This window comes from Hemicordylus capensis, chromosome 2, assembly GCF_027244095.1.
Source record: "Hemicordylus capensis ecotype Gifberg chromosome 2, rHemCap1.1.pri, whole genome shotgun sequence".
NCBI lineage: Eukaryota > Metazoa > Chordata > Lepidosauria > Squamata > Cordylidae > Hemicordylus > Hemicordylus capensis.
The window spans coordinates 288,972,941-288,987,589 of NC_069658.1; the positions used below are offsets into that span (position 1 = coordinate 288,972,941).

Genomic DNA, 14,649 nt, shown 5'->3' on the forward strand with positions numbered 1-14,649 from the left:
GTCTCTGGGTCAAATTAGATTTCACTTTTTCCTAAAAATCTATTTTTTTTAATTTGGGTTTTACTCACATTTATTTAAAAACAAACAAACACCCTGACAAATTATTGATGGAATTTCATTAGAGGATGTATTGGATTGGAAAAAAATCTGTGTCAGATGTTGTTTGATGTATTCGATTTAGAGCAAGCAACTCCCCCCCACCCCCACTTTCTGTACAGGTAGTTTCTGATTTGGCAATAATTTAAGAGTAAACACACACAGAATGGCAACTGTCACCTAGATAAAAAGAAAGTAGATTCTCCCAAGTTGGTTGTAACAGATGCAAAGCAAAATAAATAACATTTGTTTCTAATACTGTCCTAGAACAACCAACTCAAAAGTTTAAAAGCAAGTTCTGATGCTCCTTTATAAACCTGTTGGCTAATAAGGAAATGGCTACCTGTATCACTCATGTGGAAGATGTCCAGTCATCCAGCGGACAGTGTTGAAAGCTGCTACATTATCTAGAGCTGCCCTATAATTACATGCGCACATGATGGCACGAAGAATTTGATCCTTTGAAGTGCTGGCCTGTTTAAGAGATAACAAATGTTAACAAATTTCACTAACAGGAGCAATGCTCTTCTAATGGGTCAGACTGGAATGTTGATTCACAGATTCTGATAGGATCCCTTTTTCAGAAAGTTTCTAACCCACAATAAACTGGATTTCTTAGCAAGAGGCAAACTGTAACCAAGGCCTGCTCTTGAGAGTAATTCTGCTTTGATGTTTTTGCTTGCAGTGAGTGAGACAACCCTAGCAACAGATGTGGACTTTTTAGAAAATTAAAGGGATATATATGTAGGAACTCTCTTCTGACTATGAGGCAAACAGTATGTATATAAAGCATCTGTGCAGCATCACCCTACAGCATTCTCATACCTCTTTAGCCGTCTAACTTTGTGGTTTCAGTTTTTCTTGGAGCTAAGGCATTTAGGTATGTAGTAATGCAAAGTTAGTGGACACGCAGCAGATGATAATGCCTGCTGTGGGCAAAGACTGCTGAGGTATTCCTCTGAATACATATTGACATTTGCTGTATGTACACTCTTGTGCCTCTTGAAGTGTATGGGTATTTTGATTGGAGGCATGTTCAGAAGTGATGTAAGCCCCAGGATGACAGCAGGTGTCATCCTTTCCACCCCTTGAATCCTTCCCTAGGCATGGGAGAGCCAGCAATAATTCTCATCTGCCATGTTTCAGCTTCCTGGAGCTGAGTCTAGCAGACAGTGTCTTCCCCCTTGAAGCAGGAGGTCACGGCTTACAAAGGGTTAGCTTCTTCCTCTTGCTTCCAATAGACGGGAAATTCAGGTAGTTTAAGGTGTCTGGTGGTCCATCCCCTCTCCCAACATGCTCCAGCTCATATCCCCAGTTCCTTCCTGTCTCTGCTCCTGGTAAGACAGGCTTCTTGGGGCTCCTGCCCCACTTTCCTTCATTGATTCAGATTGGTTAGCTATACTTTCCTTATTCCCCTTCTCCATCCTCTTCCTTAAATTGGCATGGATCTTTCCCAAGCAGGGGATACTTTTAACTCTCAGAAGGCCCGGGGGTGGGGAGGATAGGGGCAGGGCCACTCACAAGGCCGAGGCAGCTAAGCGCTGCCCCCATCTTTTCCCCTCCCCACATGGGTTGGAGAGGGGCAAGAAAAAAAAGTGGTCCGTTAAAGGACGCAAAGGGGCGAAGGGTGTACACCATTCCCTTATCCCTGCCCACAGACAAAGCGAGCAGCTTTTACTGCAGGTTGCCTTGCTGTCGTTGCAGCAACCAGTGGGGGTGGGGGATCATGTGCAGTCCAATCAACTCCCCGTAGCAGCCTCGTCCTCCAGCACCTTTTCCCTCCCGCCAACTATGGCCGTTGTACAACTTGTCCCTCAAAGCTGTTTTTGGACTGCATCTGACCACTGTGGCCAACAGTTACTGCTTGCTAACTTCAATCCATTACAAGTTAACAAGCAGTAAACTTTCAGCAGAGTTAATAATTAAAAGAACCTCATATTCCATAGCATCTTGAGACATGGTCTCCTTCTTGCTATTTTGGTGGATGCTAGTGGATGTTAACTGTGATTGTCCAGTACTGAAGGGGAGAGGCCTTGGCTAGAAGAGTATGGTCCATTGGCCCGTCTGGGTTACAGACCTAGCACTGTCTAGTGGTTTCACTCTGCTTCCCAATGGCATGGGAGTAGAGGATGGAATTAGATGATTCAGATGGGGTGGCCCTTCCATGAGGTAGGGTGAGGTACAGGTGTGAGAAAATGTTCAGGGGGGCAGCAAGTGCCAGAGCTTGGCACCACAGACACTACCATATGGGCCTCCCTGCCACCAACTGCAGTCGCCCTTCTTCACTCCACTGGGGCATGCTGTTCATTTCCCTCTCCTTGCACTGCCCCTCTTTCTCCTCTTCTCCCATTCCTGATGCAAGCTAGGAACAGTCCTGTTGCCATGGCCTGTCTTGGTGATGTCTGAGAGCACTTGCTGAGCTACTGCCTCAGTAGCAGGGCCTGAGAATGGTGAGCATCTGCCCACGGATGGGCGGTTGTCATATTGTCCATCCTCTCAAGCAGCAAAATGGCTTGGGCCACTCCTGGGTGAAGATAACATAAGACTGCTTGCTGAAAGCAGTGCTCCATGACTCATCCTCCCCTCTTCCTAGTAACATACAGTTTAAAAAATAATTATTATCCCATCCAGTGCCTGCCATTTGCAGAGGCAGAGAAACTTGTTCCGTATTCAACATCCGCACATTCTCTATGACATTACATTCTCTGTTGGATAAAGTAAGTTGTCAGTTTATTCTTTAGTTTTCCCACTTATTTTGCCACGGGAGGTGCATTTTAAGTGGCCTTCATGTGGCAGTCATTCCTCTCACACACTTTGAAAAGACCTACACATTTTCCCTAAGAGGATTTGATTTTACAGCTCAGCAAGATAGCATGAAGCACAGAAAGGTTCTAGTTAATGACTTATTTATATTTTGTTTTAGATTGTTTCCCCTTCTAATCCTTCACCAACTTCCTTCCTTTTTGCAAGGTCTCTCCCTTGGAAACCATGACCACTGATGATTATGTCAGTATGAGTCAGATCAAGCACAAGCAACTCAACAAGAAGAATTTTAGTTTTAACCTTCACAATAATCCACCTTGCTGCCTTTTTCTGCTATGAGCAAATGAAAGTTATTTTCCTCTATGCCATTCTTCTTTTTCTTACTAAATATAATTTGACAAGCTGAATGAGCTGAGACCCAATGTAATTTTGTTCATTTATTGTGAAGCCAATTAAAAGTCTAGAGGTTTTCCCACCTGTGAAATTAATGAATTTTGAGTTCTACTATTGCAAGAAGAAGTGGAATGCAGAATTTAAAAAGCAAAACACTTGTAAAAGTGACTTGTATAACTTGGGGTTGTTTTATGCGTGACAGACTGATACATTGGTAAATATATTTAAGGGATGTTGGCTGACGTGATGCACAGGCTAACGAAGCCAGAATCTTCTGTGTCGTGGCTGCAGCAAAGCTGGAAGACAGCCTGTTTTTAAAAATGGGTGCCTGTGCAAGCAGCATTTGTGACAATCTCTGCTTCTCTGCCGTTACCCTTGCCCAGTCAGCCAAATTGTAGTTTGACTCATGGCAAACATTAAGTTAAGTGTCTGTAATGCAGGCCTGTTCAACATAGCCACCTCCACAAGCTGTTTTTGGACTACAACTCCCATAACCCCCAGCCACAGTGGCCAATATTCCAGGTAAGATGGAAGTTGTAGGCCAACATCTGCAGGAGGGCTGAAGTTGTATCATTACAGCCCTGCTGTAATAAGTCCTTAAATGCTTATCATCAGGCATGTGATTGTAGTCCTTTTCAGATGACATACTGGCATTTCCTGAATGTGTATGAAAGATTGTGCCCCTTGCTCCACCCCCAGCCTTCATGTGTTCATCTGAAGTGCTGAACAAAGTCTAAATGAACACAAATGAACACAAAGTCTAAATGAACACAACCAGGGAGCCCCTGGTGGCGCAGTGGTAAAACTGCCACCCTGTAACCAGAAGGTTACAAGTTCGATCCTGACCAGGGGCTCAAGGTTGACTCAGCCTTCCATCCTTCCGAGGTCGGTAAAATGAGTACCCAGAATGTTGGGGGCAATATGCTAAATCATTGTAAACCGCTTAGAGAGCTCCGGCTATAGAGCGGTATATAAATGTAAGTGCTATTGCTATTGCTAACTATATATGCAAGCAGAGACCCTGCTTTTGCAGGGTGCCCAACTGCATAGAGAGCACGTTTGTACGCACAACTTGTACATGCATAGGTTCTATTCACATCTTTATCTGAACAGTGTTATCTGATGGACATGGGAACTGGTGGGAAAGATCCAATTTTTCTCCCCCACCACTTCAGTGAGCATGTATAAGAGCTAGATAGAAAGAAGCACTAGATCAGAAATACACCCAGAAATAAGTGACACAGATTATTGTAAAGCCTAATTCAAATTGCTTCAAATCCACTGTCCACGTGAGGTGAAACATTCTTGCAGCAATTCCATGTGACCAGGGGATTTTCCCCCATAGCCTATGAACAGCTTGCCATGTGGTGATATGCCACATGGAGCAATTTAAAGCCTATGTGGAATGTGTAAACAAGTCCATTGTCTTCAGTTATAGGTAGGAGTACTTTTGTTTAGTTGTCCTTTTCTTACAATATGAGTCAAAATAGTCTTGGTAAGTGTAGTTAACCAATGGCACAGGCCGAGGAGAAGATCCTTGTCTGCTCACTCCTTGCTTTCTGTGTTGCTATACGAACCTCCTTGTACTTACCCCTCCGCTGGGAATAACTCGAGGTATGTCTTACCAACCTGTGGCTCTTTACCACAACATCACGAACTAACTTTCTCTCTCTTTTTAATCCTTACCCTTGCTCCTTAAGGCCACATCTAATGTAGACACAACCAATTTTGTGTATACCAGGACACTTGTTTTACTGCCCATACTGGTGATGCTTTGTTCTATCATAAGTATTGTGACTTTTTGGCATGCCATTACAGATTTGGTGAGCAATGACATGATAAACTTTAGTTCATGTTTGTGGCCAGCTATTCCCATAATCGACTCGTCAGAAGTGTTATGTAATCTGGGCAGAAAAAGGAAGCCTCATGCCACAGACGATAGTGTTGTGTACTGGTGAAAAGCCAGGTGTAGGAAATTACTCATGACACTTTCTCCTCCTCCTTAGATACGAAATACTTGTGTTATTGTTCAGAATGTTTTGTGTAGAATAACATGCCATGTGTATTGACAACCTTTCCAGTATTTAGATTAATTCAGCAAAACAACTATAAAACATCATATTATTGAGGTTACATAACACTGATACCAATTACATAACACTGATACCAATTCTCAAATATGCCAGAGGTAGACCCTCAAAGGCCACTGTGGAAAGATGTTAATAAAATTACAACTCATGTAATACAATTACAACCATGATATTGGCTCTGTTCAATAAATAATAGAGCTGATATTAGTCTTGCAAAAGTAATACTAAGTGTTGAAAAGGGGAAGTCTGAAATCTTTGTAATATGTGTTCAGTTAATTAACTTTGCTTGTCTAAAGGACTATAGCCCTATTCAGACATGCTGTGCATACTGTATGTGCAGGTGTTTGAACACATGAACATGCTTTTGTCTGAATAACTGTACATGTGTTCATTTTGAAAGTGGACCTGTGCACAAGCTGCCTCAAATATGGAATGCAAATAGGAAATGTGCTATTATGTCTTGAAGACATTGTGTGATAATGTATGAATATGGCTTCCATCTCAAAAGCTCAAATACTTTTCTACTTTTTAGAGCTCCAGACCATAGCACACAAGCTTACCTGCTGTCCAAGACTTGGATTTTTCGACGGGAGCTTCACAGCGCAACATCAAGATTGTTTTTTCAATAACTTCAATTGCAATTTGAGGCATTCCTGAGGGAAGCCATAACTTTATTGGAAAGCAACATCTAATTTCCGTTAACAGCTGAGGTTAGATAAAGCAGATTTTGATCAGCACTACCCTCAGTTATACTAAGCTGAGATGAAGGTATGGCTCTTATTCACAGGTTCATGTGTCATATACTGTAGATGGCTAATCTGCATGGGGGAAAAGAAACATGATATAAAAGCAAAGATCTGCTGCCTAGTTATACTCCCCACCCTTCTGAAATGCAAGTCATACCTTCCCACATTTCACAGATACAAATACACAAGAGGCCTCTATTTTTAAATATCCATATTTTCTCACCAAGGATCATTATCTGAACACCTTGTCCCCAAGTATTATGGATTGCTGACAGCTCTTTTCTGTCTTCTGTATGTTGTATTCATTTAACCTGCAGTGGCTTATCTTGTTCTGGCTTCTGAAGCAGCATAAGTTCGCATCCCCCCCCGCATAACAATATATACAGAGATGGCCACAGTTGCCTCAGATTAACTCATAAATTTTTTTTTCCCCTCTCCCCTTCCAGAGGAGCTATTCAAGAGGAGAGCTGCAGAGGCCCTTTGGATTTGGAGTTTTTCAAAGGGATTCTGCCATTGGCTGTAGTTCCAAGGGCCACTGTAATGTGTCAGGGCAACAAAGTAGGGGGAAACAAAACCACTCCTGGTATGCATGCTGCTTTTATTCCTAGCATACTGCTCTGCAGAGTGCCATAGTGACAACAGAAGAAAGAAAAAAACCCTTCATCATCCCTGAATGCCTCTGCTGCTGCTGCCATCTCCAGACCAGTAAATAAATGACAGGGAAATGTGTTGGGGGCGCGGGGCGTGGGAGGAGCTGTAGGAAGTGGATTAGCAATACGAAAGGGGAGGAGATTATAAATGCTGGTGAACTCCATGCTCAGGCTTACACTTTAAAATTGCCTTGTGTGAACAATGACCATTTTCAGTCTCCAAAGATCTTCTCAAAGCTCATACTTCAAGAAGTTTGTCAACATATCTAGTTTTACTTTTAAGAACTTGTTGAATCTTAATTTGTTGAGTCAAGGCAGTGGTCTTCCATTACATGCTTCCCTCAAAATTCAAAAAAAGGTGATGTGGCTTTACCCCTGAACTTTTCCTAATTTAACATATTTTTATACTGCCCCAAACTCGCATCTCTGGGTGGTTTACAATTAAAATCATTTCAACATTAAAATCATTTAAAACACAACATTAAAAGTATTCTATAAATCTAAGTAAAAGCCTGGGTGAATAAATATGCCTTTAGTGCCTTTTTAAAGGTTTCCAGAGATGGGGAGGCTCTTATTTTAACAGGGAACACATTCCAAAGTCCAGGGACAGCAGTGGAGACCGCCCGTTCCTGAGTAGCCACCAAATGAGTTGGTGGAAACCGCAGCCGAACCTCTCCAGATGACCTTAACAGGCGGTGGGGCTCATGGTGAAGAAGACGTTATCTTAAGTACCCAGGGCCTAAGCTCTTTAGGGCTTTATAGGTAACCAGCACCTTGTATTTTGCCTGTAAACTTATTCGCAGCCAGTGTAGTTCTTTCAACACAGGAGTAATATGGTCTCTCCTAGATGACCCAAAGACCAACCTGGCTGCTCCATTCTGGACTAACTGCAGTTTCCAGACTATGTACAACGGCAGCCCCATATAGACCGCATTGCAGTAGTCAAGTCTGGAGGTGACCAGCAAATGTACTATTGTTCTGAAGTCATTCGTTTCAAGAAATGGATGCAGCTGGCGTATCAGCCACAGCTGATAAAAAGCACCTCTGGCCACCGCCTCAACCTGGGACACCGGGGAGATGTTCAGATCCAGAAGTGCCCCCAGACAATGATAGTCAGTCTAGATAATCAGTTTCCTCCAAGACCGCCTGCAGCTAGGAGGCCACCACCTCAATCACCTTGCCCAGACCTGTAGTTGCTTAACTTAGAGGGATCGAAGGCAGGCTTCTTCAGAAGTGGTCTAATGATTGCCTCTTTAAGACAAGGAGGCATCCTGCCCTCCATCAGAGGAAGAGAAGATTTTAGACTTTAATTTTGGAGTAAAATATTTTGACAATTACAACTTTCATCTGATTATGGTCATAAAATACAACAACTAAATGGTGTACAGGAGAACTTAACTGGATTCCCACCCCCACCCCCACCCCCCACACAATTACATTACAATGGCTATTGCAAGCTTTATACAGTCCTCCCTCATCAATCACGGATTTGAGTATTAGCGACTGGGAAATTGTGACTGCTCTCGCCATCTGCAACCCAAGTATCTACGGATTGGTGAGGTTTTTTTTAAACCTGGGGGTTGGGGTGATTTTCGGGGTCAAGGGGCGATTCTATTTTTTTACCATATTTTCAGTCTTTCTGCAACCGCAATTCCCCTAACCCTCTGTTTGCCACCGGTTTCAATGGCTCATCTACTGCGAATTTGCCAACCACAAGGTTTTCTGGAAATGGAACCCTCGTTGGCGAGGGACTACTGTAGACACGTTATGTTCAATGCAGGTACATGCTGTGTGCAGTGTATGAACATACAATAATTCACAAATTACATTCAATACATGTACAGCAGTACATTTCCTATCTGTACCCTGCATTTGAGGGGGTGTATACCTAGGTTCACTTTTAAACTCTATATATATGTACTGTCATATACAAAAACATCTACATGGATACAGACACCTTTACATATGTACAACACAATATAGTCCTAATAGGTCCTTATGGTTAAGCCTTCTCCCCACATAATGAAGCATTGAATGCTGTACTTGCATGCAACTTCCCTGAGAGCATGCCCTGAAGCTGTGCTGTCATGCTGACACACCCAGAAGCCCCGCCTCCTCTCTGTCCACAGTTACAGCATTTGTCTGCAAAGACAAATGCTGTATGACTGGAATGCTGGGTTGTCTCAGTAGGGACAGGGCTTCGCATACAGTGTCCACAATTTTTATAACATCTTTAAGAGGGCTTTTGAATCAAATGCATGTACAGTTTATAAGGATTTATTTATCCCTCTTTTAAATACCCCATTTGAATACACATTCAACTGGTTTAAAAAAAAGTAGATTTACCTCTAGCTGTCAATAAATGAGCCAGTACAGCATCCCCAACACACGATCATGTTGGGAACACTGAGAGAACATGCCTGCTATGACATCACTAAAGGATGTGGCAATGCATTCAATGCACATCCTTTACTTGTGTTTAAGGGGTGGACATCTGAATTGCCCTTCTCCATGTGCTGCAAACCCCTAAACAAACAAGATTTTACAGTGCATGCAGAGGGATGATTTGGATGATCACCCCTTACAGATGAGTAAAGGATGTGCCAAGAATGTGTCAACATGTCCTTTATGTCAGGGCTGGCATGTACTTGCAGCAGCCCCAACATGATCACATGCTGGCGCTGCTGTTTATCCTTAGGAACATAGGAAGCTGCCATATACTGAGTCAGACCATTGGTCTATCTAGCTCAGTATTGTCTTCACAGACTGGCAGCGGCTTCTCCAAGGTTGCAGGCAAGAATCTCTCTCAGCCCTATCTTGGAGAAGCCAGAGAGGGAACTTGAAACTTTTCTTGTCCATGATCATACTCAAGAGGGAAAGATGATGCCAGCAAATGTAAAACACTTTAAGACTGTTCACATTTTCAATTCAAGAGCATAATTAGGCTTCTACATGCATCTTTGGGGAAAGTATAAAAGGCGATAACAGATTTTTAAATATCTGAAATATGACACAACCCTCTCTTCATGTTGACAAAGAAGACTTTGTATTTTTCTATAAGAACATCCCTGCTGGATCAGGTTCAAGGCCCATCCAGTCCAGCATATTGTTTCACACAATGGCCCACCAGATGCCCCTGAGAAGCCCATAGGCAAGAGGTGAGGGCATGCTCTCCCTCTTGCTGTTGCTCCGCTGCAACTGGTATTTAGAGGCATCTTGCCTCTGAGGCTGGAGATGGCCTATAGCCACCACACTAGTGGCGATTGACATGTGAGGGTTTTTTCTCCTTGAAGCACTTTAAACCACCACTCAAGTACTCTTCTGCAAGTGCAAATATGGTCAGGGTACTGTAGAATCATTTTTCTTTTCTTTTCTTCAGAAGAGACACAGACAAGATATTTAAGGTATCTTCACCTCACAAGAAAGGGCTTTCTTTTCAAAAATGTTTGAAGGGAGAAAAAGAGTACAAAAGACATAATCATAATCTTTTTCAAATACTTGGGCCACCTTTGCAATCACTCAGCTTCTGAGAGAAGAATGCAAGCTATAATTGCTAAAGACTGAAGACCAAATAAGCCATTCACAATTCACCTAATTCACCCAATTCACATTAACTCTCTACATGGAGCACTTAATTTTGAGAACTGCTGCCCTGTGGTCAGGGGCGTGTTAACCTTTTTGCTGTCTAGAGGCAAAAAGGCTTTTGCCTCCCTTTAAAAAAAAAGAAGCAGTCACTATGCAGTGGCAGCATACTGCAGGGAGAGGGCAATAGGAAAGCCCCCCCCCATTCAATTTTTTTTTTAAAAGCTGCCACAGCAGTAGCTGCTATAGGGGCGGCAGGTGTGTGTGTGTGTGATTGGGTGAGGATAAACCTTTTGCCCCCTAAAAAATCACTGCTGCTGGCAGTGGGATGGGGCATGGTGGTGGTGGCTGGCTGCAGGGAGGGTGGGGGGAGCAAGGAGGAGAGAATGCCCCCCCCCTTTTACCTCTAAAAGCCTGCTGCTAACTGTGCGGGCAGTGGCGAGCTCAGCTCCTTCCTCCTCCCAAGTGAGTACCCACGGACAGGCTGAGGCTCTGTTGTAGGCTGCAGCCCATTTCCGGCTTTCCCATTTGGGCCAGGAAGTGGGCAGCATGGATGCTGTTGGATGGAAACAGAGATCCATTGGGAAGGAGGACGGGGTGGAGGACCACACTGACTTGGGGAATGAGTGTGAAGAGTGGAGCAAGCCTGGCCCACTTTGCAGCACCTTCGGCCAGAGAAGACCCCTGCAGCTATAGAAAGCCAGCTGGACAGTGAGCTTGGCAGCCATGATGGCCCAGAGGGGCATGTCCCTCCCCCCACACCTCCCAGAACCAGCAGAGTCCGTCTAGGTTCTTTCAGAATGAGAATAGTTACCTTGATTCCCCCAAGCGGCAGGCAGATGGGGGGGCTGGAAAAGGAAAGCCGGAAATGGGCTGCAGTCTATAGCAGAGTCAGTGGTGGACTTTTAGAGGTAAAAGGGGCACTTTCGCTTCCTTACCCCCCCCCTGCGGCTAGCTGTCACCACCACGTCCCATCCCACCACCAACAGCAGCGATCTTTTAGGGAGCAAAAGGAGGAACTTTCCCCTAGCCCAGCCGCCCCCTCCCGCCCCGCTCCCTGCAGGATCATCCAATGCCTGTGGTACAGCCTCCTCGCAGGTATTTGCACATCTACTTGTGGAGTATGCAAGCCACTGTTTTTAACTTAATGAGCCCAATCCTTTTCTCCTCAGCTCCAGCACAGAGCCGCAACATTTAAATCTTTGTTACATAAATCAGCAGTTGCAGCTCAGCTGAACCTGGAGCTGTTGATTAGCTGTGTTTTATAAACCACCCAGAGACAAATGTTTGGGGCCATGTACAAATTTGATAAATGAATAAGAGCAGAGTAAGATAACCATTCCAAGTCTACACGAGAGCTGCTGTTTTATCTCACCAGAATGCCAGTAGTACATAACAGGAGAAAGTAAAGAAGTGGTGGGAGCACATTGGCTTGGGAAATGTCAGACTATTTTCCCAACCCAATGAACCATGATAGTTTGAACTAGCCTGATGTCTGCACATAGCCTATTAGTATCTCTGTGTGTCTCTTTCTTCAGATGTTATTAAGCAATGCCCTGCTCATGCTTATAGCTCAGAAGGTGGGGAGGAAGTCCCACCCTCCCAGAGCTGTCACTCTCTTCCTCCTCCTGGGTGCTTGTGGTTAAGGCACTGTTTATCTGAAGGGGAAAGCGCCATAACCATGATGGCCAGTGCTTTTGTGAGTGGCAACCTCGGTTGCCGCTCACAGAAGCATCAGCCATAATGGTTACAACACTTTCCCCGTCAAACACATCCTAAGCATGAGCACCCAACAGGAAGAGGTGAGTGACATTTCTGGGATGGGACTTCCTCTTGCTTAATAATGCTGAAGGCAGGGGCGTAGCCACTATTGGGCAACCAGGTTCAAAGAACCCAGGCCACCGCCCCTCCGGGGCCGCACCATATGGCCCCATTCAGGAGTTAAATGGCCAGCGCTGTATTCACAGTGCAGCCAGGAGTGGCTGTCCACATTTGGAAGCCAGACCACCACCCCAACGCGTCTGATGTTAGCCCATGGCTAACCCCCGTGTCTTACATCATATGTACGGGTGAGGTGAATGGGGCTGCCATGGCAGCCAGACATGGGCCACCGTTGGCCTGGCTTTGCTACTGGCTGAAGGGCTTTGCTTAATAAGGTCTGAAAAGGGCTTGTACGTCCATTCATTTAAGAAACTGAGTAAACTCTTTCTTAGTGTAACAGCTGAATCAATGAATTTAGTGCTGGAAAATTCCTAAGTTAATAGATCCAATTAGGAAGGGTTTTTTGTCTGCTTGGGCAAGCCATTTCCAAGTCTGGAATGAACTGTGGACATGATCCTTCTGTTTCAGAAATATATTTCACCTTCCTACAGCTATATTGGTTACTACGACAGCTATATTGGTTTCATTGATTTGCTTGTCAGAGTATCTTAAGGCCATCCAAGGAAGAATGAGCACATGAAGTAGCGTTTAGTAAGTGATTGATATTAGTCACAAATTCTTATTCCATCAGGACTTTTTCACTGTTTGAATTATCAACACATTCCGACTGTCAGGCATTTCGTTTTTCCTGGAGGGATTCTGTATGATGCCTGCTACCTGCCATTATTTCCACATTACATATCGCTCACAGAACTGAGACTATAAATGTATACAAAGCATTTGAATTTCCATCCCCATTGCAGTGACCTTTACATGACCAACATAAAAATGTGTTTTCCCCCTATAACATTCAAATGTTATTATTTTAAAGGTCAATATCTCAGGGACCTACTCTGGCTATAGCTATGAACTACTGTCTGTTTTGAAGGTTCTGATTTTTAAATAGGACAAACATTTCTAGCCTAGCTTTGGGAGTGTTCTTCCCACTCCCATCATGGCACCTTCCCCTAATTGTGTGGGGTGACAGTTTGTCCAAAGTGCTCCTCTCTCATGCTATAAATACAAGCTTAAATTAGTGTGTACACAGTGCATGTTGAGGGGTGGTTTGAACTAACCATCTCGCCACACAGAATTAACAAATAGACCCACTGGTGCCAGGAGACAGGAAGAACACACAGGCTGTTGGCATGCACATGTTGTTATTACATGCGATTGGACTGGCAGACAACATTTTTTATTGTGTTCCTTTAAAACTATTGAAAGTCAGTATATTTAGGGCTAAATTACACATGATGTGGGAGTTCCATGACTTGAACTCTCAATGTCTTTTCCTCTTTTTTTTTTTTTTAATCAAGAAGCAGCTGCATGGAGGGAGATTTGGATCAGCAGTGATTCCTGCAGGGCAGGAAGAGGGGAGTTTGCCCCTTCCCCCCACCTTCCCCACACCACAATCCCAATCTAAACTGTCCTCCTCAAAGCTGCAGTCACAGAGGAGAACAATTACAGAAGCAGATGTCATGCCTTGTGAACATCGTTCCATTCCAAGCCCTATGGCTCTGGTGAGGATGATTTAACTTGAAACTGGTACAGGGCGAAAGCATTAAAACCTCCCCTCTCTCCAGCTGTGGCCCTGAACATGTTGGCTCCCCCTCCCCCCAAAATGTGGCTGCTTTTTGATAAAGAAAAATACATCACATCCAGGATTCCCTCTAACAGGGATTCCCAGATGATATTGACTACAACTCCCGTAATCCTCAAGCAAAAGAAATGGCACGTGGGGATTCTGGGAGTTGTAGTCAACAACATCTGGAAATCCCTGTTAGAAGGAACACTGATCACATCTAGTTCGGGCCTTAATATGTTTCTGAAAATATTGGCTGACGTGAGGAAAATTACTTCAAGTAGCCCCATTGAAATGAAAAAACAACAAGTAAAGCATTGCCTAACTTGTCCTTTTAATGTCAATGGGACTACTTAGAGTAATTCTCCTCATCATGCTAGTAATAGTTTTAGTATTAATAGTAATACTAATAATAGTAATAGTTTTCACAATGGAATTTCAAAAGGTACTGCATGTTTCAGGTTAAAGAGTAGAAATCCTTAAAAGCCCCAAGTTCCATATGGTTCTTGAACATTTTGCATTCATTATCAAAGATTACAGCTAGATGTCCAGGAAAATTGTTATGAAATATAGGCTTCCATCCATAATCTGTTGTTGCAAGTAACAGATTTTGACAGCCATCCTATCCAGTTGGACACGGTATGATCTATCTCTGAATAACCATACATAAGATCAGGCTGTCAGTGATTTAGTGTTAAAACTGCCATCATAATCCTACACAAGTCATGTTTGGTTCACCATGAGTGGCAAGCCAATGCATACAGTCATTCCAAGTGGATTCCTTCTAGCCACCACGTACCCAATGGTCTTGTGAACAGGCTGTGGTT

At 43.7% G+C, this 14,649-nt stretch overlaps 1 long non-coding RNA gene across 1 annotated transcript; it reads right to left on the minus strand.

Moving 5' to 3' along the window:
* Nucleotides 1-445: 445 nt before the first annotated feature.
* LOC128347331 (uncharacterized) lies at nt 446-9,133 on the minus strand. The gene is made up of 3 exons (XR_008317515.1): nt 9,085-9,133; nt 5,903-6,160; nt 446-570 (listed from the first exon to the last, which is right to left on the minus strand). It is a non-coding gene; the product is annotated as an uncharacterized LOC128347331 (long non-coding RNA).
* Nucleotides 9,134-14,649: the final 5,516 nt, after the last annotated feature.